This window comes from Miscanthus floridulus, chromosome 2, assembly GCF_019320115.1.
Source record: "Miscanthus floridulus cultivar M001 chromosome 2, ASM1932011v1, whole genome shotgun sequence".
NCBI classification, from domain to species: domain Eukaryota; kingdom Viridiplantae; phylum Streptophyta; class Magnoliopsida; order Poales; family Poaceae; genus Miscanthus; species Miscanthus floridulus.
The window spans coordinates 131,208,236-131,218,525 of NC_089581.1; the positions used below are offsets into that span (position 1 = coordinate 131,208,236).

General features: G+C 42.6%; 1 non-coding gene and 1 pseudogene across 1 annotated transcript; both read left to right on the forward strand.

Annotated features, from left to right (window-relative positions):
• Positions 1-738: 738 nt before the first annotated feature.
• Positions 739-4,660, forward strand: LOC136539694 (uncharacterized; annotated as a pseudogene).
• Positions 4,661-6,058: 1,398 nt separating this feature from the next.
• Positions 6,059-6,167, forward strand: LOC136540961 (small nucleolar RNA R71). Its single transcript, XR_010780078.1, has one exon. It is a non-coding gene; the product is annotated as a small nucleolar RNA R71 (small nucleolar RNA).
• The last annotated feature ends 4,123 nt before the right edge of the window (positions 6,168-10,290 follow it).

Consider the following 10,290-nt stretch of genomic DNA (forward strand, 5'->3'; position numbering starts at 1 on the left):
GAGCGTGCATAGCCCCTAAGCCCTTGGACGATCCTGAAGGGATCAGTCGGACATCTTCTTCATTCAGAAACCATTGGACCCAAGACTTAACATACATGTATATTAGGATCTCATCAGGTATGATTGCGAAAAAAAAGTATACTCAAGAAGGAGATGGAAGCGAAGATGACTTTAGATATGAAGATGTTGGAGAAGATTTTGGGGGGTGTTTGGATGGCTGCCATACTTTGCCAGCCTAACTTGCGGCACGCCATATATGGATGGCTGCTGTTTGTTTTAGGACCACAGCCTTTCACAGTGAAAAAAGACCCCACAGCTTAGGCGGCGCCTTTTCTATCGCCACAAGTGAGTCGCCGCCACACTGCGCGTGGCAGTGCATGGCGGGCATCCAGACACAAAACGAAATCGTCTCTATTCGTGCGCAAGTCTGCCTACCCGGTGTTAGCGGGTCAACCACCAGTACCGTCACCCTATGGTCTCCGAACTCCCACTGGCAGTACTCAAACGGTGGTCCCGTCTCCGACTTTCTCCACGAGAGGCCACCACGATCACACTTACACGACGTCACTGAGCGGTGGGACCCCCCGTCCCAGCACCCTGCAGGGCCCACCGATCATGGCCCCTCGGGTCCTGCGTGGGTGCCAACTCGCCCACCGCGACGTCTCTAAAGTCTGACCACGCTCGCCCCTGACCCACCGGCACCGGCAGTACCGGCGAAGAAGCGCTTTCTTAACAGGGGCCCACATGTCCGTGACGCGGAGCGGGTGTCCATCGAGTCAACCGAACCCAAGCCCAGCGGTGACTGGCGAGACGAGTGCCGCAGTTCCTAACTCCGGTGGGCGCGCTCCCACCGCCGGACGGCTCAAAACCCGCCCTCCGCCTCCCGCGCTGCAGTCGACACGGCGGGTGGTGTCGCCTGAAGCAGCGCGATCGCGGAGCCGGACTATCCTCGGGCCCTTCGGTGAGCGATCCAGATCTCCACATCCCCTCCCCCTCTCTATTCCCGCCAATGGTTCAGTTATCTCGAGTGTTCCTTATTTTTCTTGTTCGCCTTTTCTCGATCGATACGATTCGTTGTGGATTGGGCGCCCCCTGGTTGCGATAGTCTCGTCGTATTCGACGCGTTCCGTGCCCCGTAGGTTGAATCGCTCGTGTGTCTTGGGGCTAAAAGGGTGTTGCATTTTTCGATGTGTGGCTGGCTTCTCACGCCCACAATTCCGCCAAATCAAGGGCTCCTTGCGATTTGGGACGTAAGAATCGGAGAACGATGAGTGTCCACGACACGTTGTGTCCTTTGCGCACTGCAAATGTCGACAATGCTGCAGACCTGTGCTGTGAGGATGGTTCTAGTTTTGTGTCTCGCAATTTGGGCGTTCTTGCTTTGGTTGCTTACTGATCGAAGAAAATATTTGTGTGACGTGTGATTGTTTTACAGGACGTAACGTGTTGGTTGGGTATCGCCAGATAAGCGGGGACACCACTGTGACAGGACCATCGGGTTAGGGCAATGTTCTCCTTGTTCTATGGTCTATGGAAGTATGTGTTCACCAAGGACGAGTTCCGTGTCCTTATTCTTGGTGTTGACAAGGCTGGCAAGACGGTAGTTGCTCTCGGCCTTTATTTTCCTTTTTGACAAGAAATTCATACTTATTTACGCAATAATCGTCCATGTTGTCGATTTACTCAAACTTATAAACTCTCGAGTCTCGACAGATTCCTGAGTTTCCTTACCTGTCCATGCTTCAGATCCTATTCTGCTTATCATGATGTTCTATGTACCTGCATTGCATTGTGAACACTTTACCTTTGATTGAAAATGTGATCTCTAGATTCCTTTACCTATATTGACATGTTTCTGGAACTGTTGTCACAGACTTTGCTCGAGAAGGTGAAATCAATGTATCTGAAGGGGGAAGGACTTCCACCTGATCGTGTCGTTCCAACAGTTGGACTAAACATTGGACGCATTGAAGATGCAAAGGCAAAACTTGTTTTCTGGGACCTCGGTGGTCAGGTAAGATTACTAGCGCACTATATGGACTCTGTTGTCATAGAAAGGCCTCTGCTGCCATGGTCCCCCCCCCCCCCCCCCCTACAATGGTTGATATTTGAATGTTATGTAGCTAATCGAATTGGCATCATGTTCGGTGTTATCTCAGGGTTTTTAATATCTGGGAAATGCATGTTATAAAATCAAATAACTAGGATGTGGTTACTAACCTAGCATGTTTGGGGTTCCGGGAGAAATAGAAAATTTAGTTATATTGAATGCTCAATGGAAGTTTCATTGTTAAATGGTTCTATATTGTTACACTGAAAGTGAATCTTTGTCGTGAACTGAAAACAAAGATATGCTCTGTTGGCTAACATTCACAATGTGCTATGTGTGTGCACAGTCACAGGGAACGTGGTACGGTGCCACGTTCCACGTCCCGGGAACGTACGTTCCCAGAAAATCCTTTCTCAAGGATCGTTCCGAAGCATATCACGTTCCACGATCCTCGTTCCACGACCCAGTCGTTCCGGGAACTTTGTGACTGTGTGTGTGTGTTGAACTAATTTGCTTGAGGTCTGATGGAGGAAATTATGGTAGAAACATGCGATACCATCCCATATTGGAGTTATATGTTATGTTCATGTATATAAAATGCGATAGTTAGGAATTGGGTGACTAGTAGAAGAGAACCACCTTCTCTTTGTTACATGAATTAGTGTAAAGCTAACTTCAATATCACTACATGCCAGTACTATAAGCTTCCATGCTACAAGTTCAGTTTTTTGACACACTTACCTGCTTGGCAGATTGGCCTACGAACAATCTGGGAGAAATACTATGAAGAGGCTCATGCCATAATGTATGTTATTGATGCTGCCACTGCATCGTCATTTGAAGATTCCAAATCTGCTCTGGGTAAGCTAGTTCTTGTTTCTGTTAATTATGAACTACTGGTTTATTGCTATTGCTAGATCTTTTGAGAAGATATAGCTGAGATGCATTGTCTCTTCTGGTAAACGAGATGTAAACTCATCTAAGAGAACCTAACCTAAATTTCTTACTTCAGAGAAGGTTATCCGCCATGAGCATCTGAGAGGAGCACCAATACTGATAATTGCAAACAAACAGGTGAAGAGTTACTTCCACTTTCCTGTAATATCTTGAAGAATAAATTTTCTTTATGTAAGACATAATTAGGATTGAAAGATTCAGTGCTTAAAACAAAGTCGGCATTGTAGTTAAAATAACATTCTAGTCATGTGCACATGCTGTGAGGCATACGAATCTAAATTCTTATATTGTAAAGAGCCTATAGGCCATTGCGAGGTTGAATACCAGATGTTTTCCTTAATACAATGACATACAGGTCTCCTGCGTGTTTGAGAAAAAAAAATACCAGATGTTTTGGCCCATTAATGTACAGATGTACATGTACTGCCTTGACGATTTGACATGCAGTTTAAAACATTTTCATATTCATGAAACAAGAAAAAAAAAGAACAGTAAGACTCTAGTTTTTTTCATTGCCCAACATACAACTTTGACCATTTATCAATAAAAGCATGTCCTGAAAAATGTGAGAGATCATTGGAGTTTGAATAATTTTTTTTTTTGAGATACCTTTTTGGCAGTCATGCACACATGTCTGTATCCCTTACTCTAGAATTGCCAAATACACAGTACAGTCGCAACTCCCACAAACACGCATATACACTCGATTGAGGATTCTCAACGAATGGTTGAGTTTCCATAATCAAACAACATATAACAATGACGACTTTTTTAAAGCAATTAAAAATGCCTGAGAAAATCACATGGCAACCAATGACTATATGTACGGTCTGTTTTTGTAAAACTGGATCCACATTCTTTTATCAAATTGTTTACTTATTATTTGCGTATTGTTCTCATGTTTCAACGTGTTTCTGGATTTCTTTGTCTAGGATTTACCTGGGGCCATTGATGATGAAGAATTGGCTAAATTTCTGCATAAAGAACTGGATGAGAGGCCATATACATTTCAGGCTGTATGTGCATATGATGGGTGAGCACAGAAACCCAACTGGTTCCTGAGGAAATTTGACTCCGCATGAAATTTTAAAGAAATGGCAGTTTTAGTCAAGCATGCAAAAATTTTACACATCTGTCTCATAATAACTACATTGAGGCTCTTGTTCATGCTCATGCTGAAGCATACGCTGCGTACGTATTTAGGGCTGACTGTTATTGCTAATTGCTCCCTCAGTCAAAATACAAGGCATATTTTGTTTTGACTCGTTCTTCAAAACCAAACTTTGATAATTGTTTCTAACATAATATACCATGTTAGCTCCAAAATTAATATCGTGGAAAGCACTTGAATATGAATCTAATTGTACAAATTTATAGATTAAGCATGCATATTGGTCAAAGTGTGTTTGACTTCTCCAAAACAAATTATGGTTTATATATTTGAATGGAGTACTACACAACTGAGAAGCCTTCAACATGACCCATTGATTACTGGGTGCATATTTAAAGGTTCTGTTATATTGTTTTAATGCGACACTGGTCTTGCAGGAGGGGGATCAAATCTGGCATAGACTGGCTGGTGGAACAAATTGGGAAAAAAGCAAACGTACCGAGACACTGCAGGCTCGTGCTGGTGTACCTGGACAAATTTAGAATGGTATATATGGAGTAGGTGGTCGTACTCTGATCTAAGTGTGTTGATCATGTTGACTGATTCTTCTAGTGTCTATCTAGCCTTGTTCTTTCTTCTTCTCCTATTGTTCTTCTTCCTAGTAACTGTTGTATCTTTGGGCAAGTATGACGTCTGTGGACATCTGGAAGATTGCAAAATACAATTCTTGAAAGAAAACTTCTCCTTTCTATCCTTGATTTTGAAGCAGATTTTGGCACTGTCCACATAGATGATGGCTTTTGCGGTGCTCAGGAAAGGTCAGCCCAAGATGATGGGTGACCTTTCATCTTCACCTATTTTCAAAACCACAAAGTCTATGGTAACATATGATTGTCCCACTCGAACAATGGTGTCTTCAAGAACTCCCTTGGGGTAGCAGAGGGACTAATCTGCAAGCTGTAAATGCATGTTTATGTACAATAAAGTATCTCCATTAATTTTATCATAGATTACCTTAGGCATGTTGTTGACACTTGCTCCAAAGTCACATATAGCTTCTTGAAAAATGTGAGGTCCAATAGCAATGGGGATGATAGGTCTCCCTAGATCGCTCTTCTTCTCAAGCAAGGTATAATCTATCCACCTGTCCATCGATGGTTGTATACAATAATATGTTGCATTGTGAATATCGACAAGATTTGTAGTTTCTAGATCTTCTGGTTGCCCTAGAATCTTACCTTTGTCGGTCGAAGGAACAGCGGCCACCAGCTGAGCTATTTATGATTCTATAATTTTATTAAAGCTATGCTAGTTCTTAATGGCAGAAGCAAAGCTATTCATTCTGTTATTTATGTTCTCTAGAATTTTATCATTGGTAGCTACCTTTCTAGATAATCTCTCCATAAGTTTGGATTGGCCAGCAATCAATTCTCTCAGGGTGGTTGGTTAAAATTATTGAAATTATTACCTTGAGAATTACCTTGGTAGTTACCTTGGTAGCTCAGCCTCTGTTGCTGATTTCATCCTTGATTCTGTGGAGGACGATAATAGTTATTGACAAAGTTCACATCCTCTTGGGTTTTAGGATAACTGTTCCCTGAATGCCTAGTGTTTCCACATACTTCACATGTCATGCGGGAATCATGAATGTGCATGACTTCTTGTTTTTCATTAGCTCAGTCTTCAAGCTTCTTTATCAGTAGGTCCATCTTAGTAGACAACATGTCTACCTCCTTGAGTTGATACATACCTCCACCTCTCTTACTGGGTTTGAAGGCATTCTTCGTTCCAACCTTGGTTGGAGGCCATCTTCTCCACAAGAGCTGTTGTAGCTAGGAGTGTGAGTGATAGGAAAGCACCTCCAGCAGTAGCATCTATAGTCTCATGGGTATTGTTAGGTCAATTCGTGGCAAAAAGTCTACATGAGTAGCCAACTCTCCATCCCATAATGAGGACATTTTGATATGTAATCTTGAAAACATTCTCATGCCTCAAGGACAGATTCATCATGTTGCTACTAAAAACTTGAAATTCACCCACGTAGAGCATTAGTCTTGCCTATGGGAAAGAACTTGGCTGGGAAGGTAGTGGAGCAGTTATCCCATGTAGTGTTTCTATCTTTGTTGGAATAGAACCACTGCTTCGCCTTCCCCAAAAGTGAAAATGGGAAGAGGCAAAGTAGTATGGCATCCTTGGTTACTCCTTTAATGGTGAAAGTGCTACAGATCTCTAAAAAGTGTTGGAGATGAGCTCTAGCATCTTCATGTGCCTTCCCACAAAACTGGCTACCTTGTACCATGTTGATGAGAGCCGGCTTAAGCTTAAATCTATTGTCTCCAACATTGACTGTTGGTCTAGTACGGATGTTGGCGGTGGTTGGAGCAGAGTCTTGCCAGCCATGGCTTTAAATTCTGGTGTTAAGCTTCGCCTTATCTGTTTGTCTTTCGACTCTAAAGCTGAAACTTTCTTGAGTTTAGCCTTAGTTCTCTTTAGTAGTGCTTTTGGATCTTAATGTAGTTTGTCAGGAAGATTAAAACCGGTCATACATTACCATGCATAAGATATAAAAAGTAGACAGAACAAGGGTATGCCTGCTTGAACAGATGTTGATAGTTTTCTTGATCACATCAATAGGTAAAAGTTTATCAATACTTCTTTTGCCTAGCTACCTTCCCCGGCAACGGCGCCAAAAATGTTTGTTGGTATTTATTAACTTATCACTTGTTTAAATAGCCACCTATGATATACCTACATCTCTTGGCATTACTTGTACTAGTTTGTCATCTCTAATGATGGTGTCAGAGATGCTTGTTTGTACTACTTAACATTACTTCTAGAATAATACTAAGTAGCTCTTTATTATTTTATGTGACTAGAAAGAATATATATATATATATGAATGAAAAGAAATCTATAAGCGCACAGATAGCATACCATTGTAGCACTTCACACAAGAGTATTCTAGGTATCGTTATTTATATTTTTACCACAGGGAAGGTCTAGCATGGACATGTATTGATAACTTATACTATTGATGGAAAAGTAAATCATAATCAATATTCTACTCATAACAGGGGTAAGTCATAGGATAATATATATATATATATATATATATATATATATATATATATATATATATATATATATATATATATTATATATATATGATAAGTATTGATCAACGATAATGATAAATCACTCAGAGTACTCTTTCTATGGCATTAGCATGGTCAGATAGAATATTAGAGGAATAATTCCTAAGTCATTCTTAATTATAAGTCAAAGCATACGTTGATTAGTGCAATTACACCTAGTAGTCATGGCTAAGATTAACTTCATATCTACACATAAGGGATATTAATAAGGAAGATTAAGAACAGAGCTTGTCTTTCGTCGTAACTGCATCCTACTTGCAAACCTATATTCAGGGAGTGGACTACAAAGGACTCAACCAGAGTGTCACATTCGCGATCTACCACATGACCCTAAATATAGGGTGTATCCATAGGTTAATAACGTATAAGTACCATGCTTACACAATGTCGACCACTCACCCCATGTACTTTAGAGTGAGCGCTATACGAACTAATGCATGGATATAATGATAATCTAGCTATACTAAGTATATAATCAAAGTAGACAATAAACATTATAACAAAGAACATGAATGAGATGAATACTAATGTTGTCATAACAATTGTAGCAAGCATATAAAAGTAATGGAGATAAAAAGAGAGAGGGTACAAAGATTATACCAAACCACGCTCTTAACACGATCAAGAATCCAAGCGAAACCTGCTTGCCTCCCTCTAGACCTAGCCTAACTAGCTATGCCCTAGGATACTGTAAAGCTCTAAGGATGATTAGGGTTTCTGCCTTCTCAAATGACTTATGCCTTCGGGGGTGGCAGGGGCTGGTATATATAGGCTAGAGCATCCATCGTGAGCCCTTGGATCAAACCAACTTAAAGGACAGTGTAGATGCAACCTAAGAGGCGGTAGAGAACTGACATTGTGACACGGAGGCTAACAGTGGGCCCTAGGGGCTGGGCGAAATGTAGGTGGAGCTAGCTAGACCCACCTAGTAGCCAGTCGCCCTCCACCATGATGTGGTGTCTTCTAAAGTCTTCCGGCGTCCGTTTCATTGAGGATAAGCGCGATTAATTCTAACATCTAGGTCCATCTTGATGATTTTTTGGATAAACCCTATAGAAATCACAGATTCACCAAAACTCGTGGAATTTGTTAGTTTAAATCCCTAGACCTTTGTTGGTGATTGCTTTCATACCCTTATTCATGTTTTATTGATGGTTTATAATGGTTGTTAACTACCATCAACACCGTCGTTGCTGCTCGGGTGGATGCTTTCCGCCAATGTCATCGCTTCGGGATACCCCTCATGCAAATGTTCCTGAGTGTGTGATGCCCTCCACCACTCTTGTGGATGCTTTGCCACGTTGACTCTGGTGGTTGCTTGGTCGTCGTTCTACTATATGTTCATGCTTGGGTGGATACTTTGTCCGTTGTAGTGTTGAGTTCCGGTGGATACTTGGTCACCATGGTCTCTTCTATTATGGATGCTTTGTCGCTGCTATCATACTAGCTTCCTTGGTGGATGCTTTGCCATCGAGGCCGCTTGGTCTTTTCCTATGCAGATGCTTTGCCACCATTGCTACTAGAAGCTCGCCTCGTCGTCGTTGTATTCATGTAATAGGCTTAGTCGGTTGGAGTTTGAGGTGGAGGGTTCCCCCTCATGTTTTCTTACTGTTTCAGTTTGTGTCTGTGGGAATATGCCGGTAATCATTGGATTACCTGTGTTTTCTATGTAACTTTAAAATTTAGCTTCTGCTTTAATGAAAAATGTGACTTAGGGTGCTATTGTGGGGTTGAAACCACTGACAAGCATGTTGTTCGAGTTGATGTTAGAGTACGGGGTCTTCGGTGGCTAGGGTGGACTCAGGAACTCAAGAATCACGCAGAGAAAACACAACGGTTTATCCTGGTTCGGGTCAATTCGGTCCCTACGTCCAGCAGTTGATAATCCTTATACTCAAGAGCACCCAAAATCTAGGGGTACAACAAAGTGTAAAGGAAGAAGATTTTGGCTTTATTCTTTATTTATTTCATTTTGATTTTTCCCTCTTCCTCTATCCCTGTCCTCTAGGTACAGCGTTTGCATCAATAGAGAACTTTTTCCTCTAGTATGAATCGATATTATTCCATTCCAATTTCTTCCCGAAACTTCCCAAGAAAAATCCCGAATTGGATCCAAAATTGACGGGTTAATGTGAGCTTATCCATGCGGTTAGGCACTCTTCAAATAGGAATCCATTTTCTAACTAGCTTTCGTGCTTTGGTGAGTCGTCCGAGATCCTTTCGATGACCTATGTTGTGTTGAAGGGATATCTATATGATCCGATCGATTGCATAAGACCTACGGTAGCAATAGAATGGGGAAAGTATATAGAAAAGACAGTTCTTTTCAATTTTGATTATCTATATATTAGTTCGTTTCTATTTCTAGATATCTATTTCTATATATCTATATATTAGGGAGTTAGGTCAGTGCTAATCCTAAGATTGCCTTGCCGTCGATAGAGTTTCCCCCGCGTCGGAGAGGAAGGAGACGATGAGATGCGGTGGAGGAGGGGCTCTCGGTGCCCCTCTCCGGGTTGCCTTGCTCTCGGAGCCGAGTGGAGGCGGATGGGATGGAATGGAGTGTCTGATGATCGAAATGGGATCCTCTCCACTCTAGGTCTGACCTTATCCCTTATATAATGAGATAGGTCAGGTACAAGATGGTTTGGGGGTTCTAGTCTATGGTCTACGTGCGTCGGAGTCCAGAAGGAGCTTGCAGCGGTGCGCCGTGGACCGTCGAGGTGTCTTGGAGCCAAAGAAGCCTGGGCAGTCGTCCGGCTGCTCTGTTATGACACTTTGCGTGTTAGATGGTGTCGTCTTGGACCAGGCCTCCCCTGGGTGAGACCTTCCAGAGTCTTCTTGGTGGCAAAGGAGCCCGGAAGCCCCCAAGCCCCGAGCCCCCGGAGGCCTTGGGAAGCTTTGTCTTCTTGTGTCACACCCCGAACGTGGCCCTGTCGGAGGAGCAGTTGCAGGGGCACTCCTAGGGAGCGACGCCAGGGGCACGTCTAGGGAGCGATGGGCATCGGTAGCCTGAG